Source organism: Octopus sinensis, linkage group LG3 (genome assembly GCF_006345805.1).
Source record: "Octopus sinensis linkage group LG3, ASM634580v1, whole genome shotgun sequence".
NCBI lineage: Eukaryota > Metazoa > Mollusca > Cephalopoda > Octopoda > Octopodidae > Octopus > Octopus sinensis.
The window spans coordinates 5,778,759-5,783,758 of record NC_042999.1 but is presented as its reverse complement, the minus strand read 5'-3'; positions in this window follow the sequence as shown (position 1 = coordinate 5,783,758).

Here is a 5,000-nt window from a genome sequence, read left to right as displayed (position 1 = left end):
AGATATATATATATATAATACATACATATATATATATATATATATATATATATATATATACATACATATATATATATATATATATATATATATATATATATATATATAATATGATTGATTGATTGATTCTAGTTTCAGCTTATGAGCTGTGGCCATGCTGGGGCACCGCCATTTGGTGTGCTACGTGGTTTCACTTCATGGAGGCTTTCTAGCAACTGCTATTTGGGCATGAGAGAGTTCGATGCAGCTGCCCTCATCTGCCCCTCCTGCCGTGAAGTTGGTTCATCTGGGACACCTGACAGGAAGAGATCCAGCTCATTTTAAAGACATCCTTATCAACCCATGCAGGTCTCTCAGGTTCTTCGGGAGGATATTGAAGAGCTGTGGGCCTCGGAAGCCCAGGCTATCACAGTATCTTGTCCACATCTTGATGGCAGGTTTGGAGTCCTAGGCACCACGCAGTGGCGCCCGTTCTGGCATTTGCGTAACTCTCGATGCCAAAGTTCAGGACACTTCCCTCCAGGATCTTCCAGATGTATATTATGGCATATCTTTCCCGCCTACGCTCCAGGGAATATAATTTTAATCTCTTGAGGTCTTTCCCAGTAGCTTACTTCTGCATAGAGGCTATATCTTTGTGTAGCTTCGTTGGATCGCCTCAAGTTCTGTGATCAACTTGACACTGGATGGTGACCATAGCTGAGAGCAATAGTCAAAGTGGCTTAGGACAAGTGTCTTCCAGAGGACCATCATGGTTTCTTGTTCTCTTGTTCTAAAGGTTCTAAGAATCCATCCAGCCAGCCGTCTACATTTCATTGTCAGTTTAGCAACATGTACATGAAAGGTCGCGTCATCACTCATGTGAATACCCAGGTCACGCACTGATTGTGCCTCTGGGATTGCAATCCCTCCGGGTCCAGTGTATTCATTGGGTATTGCATTCAGTTTTGCATGCTGATAGTATAAAGCTTGAAACTTTCCAGCATTGAACTGCATGCTATTCTTTTCAGCCCACTTTGTATATTCGTCCAGCTCACATGCAGGTGTTTAGTGTCCTCAGGGTTCTGTATTGCTGTGAAACTTTTGTTCATCTGCATAACTTGTGATCGTGGCTCTCTGCGTGGCTGAGGGCATGTCTGAGAGGGCCATTATGAACAGTAGTGGTCCTAGAACAGTGCCCTGCGGAACACCGCTCACTATTTGTGTGTTAATGGAGGTGGCCCCATTGGCTACTACCACCTGACTTCTATCCTTCAGAAAGTCATGAAGCCATTCTCCCAGTTTTCCAACTATGTTGAGATCACGCAGTTGTGACATATCATTCCATGATCGACTTTATCAAAGGCCTTTGCAAAGTCGAGATATATCACTTCCACATTTGAGTGGTTGAGCAGCCGTTTCAGCACCCAGTCATAGTGTTGTAGGAGCTGAGTTAAACAGCTTCTCCTCTGGTAGGAAACCATGTTGGGTGTCGGGCAGCAAGTCTTCTCTTCAAGGAGGTGATCAGCTTCCTTCTGACTATTCGTTCCATGACCTTGCTGATGTGTGAGGTCAGAGAGATAGGTCTATAGTTCTTGGCTTCCGCTCTGCTACCTCCTTATGAATGGGCATATTTTACCTTCCTTCAGTTTTCCTGGAAGTTTGCCAGCTGCAAGGAAGCTCTGAAAGAGGAACTGCAGTGGTCTTGCTAGGACTCTCTTACATGCTTTTAGGAGGATTGCCGGGAATCCATCGGGGCCAGTAGCTGAGTCTGTTTTCATTTCATCTATAGCCTTGGTTACATCGTCTTCCTTTATATCGATGTAGTCTATCGTCGCCGCCTCTGATTTTATATCTGCAGTGGTAAAAAAGTTAGTGTTGGATTGGTGATTGGAGATGCCCAAGGGGTGGAGTGAAAACACTCTTGAATTGCTCATTCAGTATTTCACTTACCCTCATTGGTTTTCCTGTAAGTGTGCCATCCTTTTCGAGGGGCCCCTATTCTACGGTGCACTGTAGCTGTTTCTTTGGCATACCTGTAGAAAGCTCTGGGGTTAGATTTATGTTTCTATAGCCCAGGCTTCTCTGTCTGCTCTTTCTTTTTCATGGGAGAGTTGCAGACATTTTTCGATTTCCAACAGTTTATTTTTAGGGGGACTTTTCATGCTTTCAATCTGTTTGTTTAGGCGATTTGAAAATTCGTACGCCGTCTCATTAAAATTTTCCTCTCTCTGGGGATTTTGTTCTTGTGTACAGTGGCCTTTCTCTCTGGGGACACATTTGTAGCATATGGCTTGCATTACAGACATGAATTGTTGAGTTTCACGTCGATGTCTGGCGAGGAAGAGACATTTAGGCCAGTTTTGTTTGAGGATCTCTTTCTCAATTGTTTCCAGTTTGCCTTATGGTAGTTCAAGTGGAAGATTTTGAGGGTTTCTTGTAGGCTGCATGTCCGTGCTCTCTTTGGCCCGTACTGGTCAGCTCTATCATGTTGTGATCCGAGAGTAGTGTCGGTGTCACTTTCACATATGGATGAGATCCATGTCATTTGTGAAGCAGAGATCCAGTGTGTACCTGCCCTGGTTGGTTGGAGTATTACCTGCTCCATGTACAGGGTGTTGATGAGGTTCAGGAGGGACCTCGCCTGTCCTCGTTCACATTTTTGTCATTCCTGTATATATATATATATATTATAAAATCAAACAAATCAAAATAGATGAACATCAATGGAATTGTATCTTTGTGTTCCAGTACCGGTGGCACACAAGAAAACCAAGATCGTGCCGTTCGCCACCACATCTGGCACCTGTGTCGGTGGCAACATAAAGACACCATCCGAAGACCCGGCGACGTAGACAGTCCACTGTGCATACCTTCCTTCTTGTGACACTTGTGAAGACCTGTTGAGGCAAGTGACACTTGTGAAGACCTGTGAGGCAAGTGAAAATCAAATCAAATCAAAACAAATCAAAAATAGATGAACATAAATGGAATTTGTATCTTTGTGGTACCAGTTGCGGTGGCACACAGAAAATCATCCGAACGTTGCCGTAGCCAGTACCGCATAGACTGGCCTCCGTGCTTTGGGGACGTAACAAACACCATCCGATCGTTGGGCCGTCCGCCAGCCTCATCTGGCACCTGTGTCGGTGGCAATAAAAACACCATCCGAGCGTGGCCGTCTGCCAGCCTCGTCTGGCACTGCCAGCCTCATCTGGCACCTGTGTCGGTGGCACCCATAAAACACCATCCGAGCGTGGCCGTCTGCCAGCCTCGTCTGGCACTGTGTCGGGTGTGGACATAAAAACCCCACACCTGTGTCGGTGGCACATAAAAACACCATCCGAGCGTGGCTGTTCGCAGCCTCGTCTGGCACCTTGTGTCGGTGGCACATAAAATCACCCACTACACTCTCGGAGTGGTAGTGGTTGGGTTAGAAGGGCATCCAGCTGTAGAAACACTGCCAGATCTGACTGGCCTGGTGCAGCCTTCGGGCTCCCCAGACCCCAGTTGAACCGTCCAACCCATGCTAGCATGGAAAACGGACGCTAATGATGATGATGATGATGATGATGAGTATATATATATATATATAACATATATACATATATATATAATATATATATATACATATATATATATATATATATATACATATATATACATATATATATATATATATATACATATATATATATAATATATATATATATATATACATATATATAATTATATATACATATCTATACATATATATATATATATATATAATATATATAATAATATATATATATATATAACATATATATATATATATATATATATATATTTACATATATATATATATATACATATATATACATATATATATATTATATACATATATTATATATTATATATATATATATATACATATTATATATTATACATATATTATACATATATATATATATATATACATATATATATATATATACATATATATATATATATATATATACATATAATTATATATAGAGGGCATAATTATACATACATGCCAGGAGGCATTATATATACATGCCAGACGCTAAGAGGGACAATCAGTCATTTCTACCAAAAATATTTTTTGGTAGAAATGACTGATTGTCCCTCTTAGCGTCTGGCATGTATATATAAGCCTCCTGGATGTATGTATAATTATGCCCTCTATATATAAATTAATATGTTCAATAAGAAATAATTATTTGCGAAATTTTTCTCTTATGAGGGTTTTACTGCTATCTACTGACAATTTCTTGTTAAGTTTTCCTTATTAAGTATTGTCCTTAATTGCCAAAATTTTTATATAACATATTATATATACATATTATATATATATATATATATATATATATACATATATATAATATATACATATCTATATATATATATATATATATACATAATATATATTATATATATATCATAATATAGATATATATAATATATAATAATATATATATATATATAATATATATATATATAAATATATTATATATATATATATATATATATACATATATATATATATATATACATATATATATATATAATATATATATATATATATATATATACATATATATATATATATACTATATATACATTATATATATATGTATACATTATTATATAATAATATATATATTATATAGATTATAATATATATATAATATATATATATATATATATATATATATATATATATATACAATATATTATATATATATATACTATATATACATATATATATATATATATATTATAATAATATATACAGAAAGTATTCCTCAACCTGTTGCACGTGCTACATCGAAACTCAATCCCTTTTGTTTACAAAGTGCGCTTGGGGAATAAAGGAATAAAAGGTCTGTCTTGTCTATCTATCTCCTTTCTCATAAAAAGGATCGCGTAGTACTCTCTCTCTCAGCCGGTAAGCTTCTCTCTCTCTCTCTCTCCCCGCTACACGGAATGGACAACATGCAAAAATTAGAGGGAAT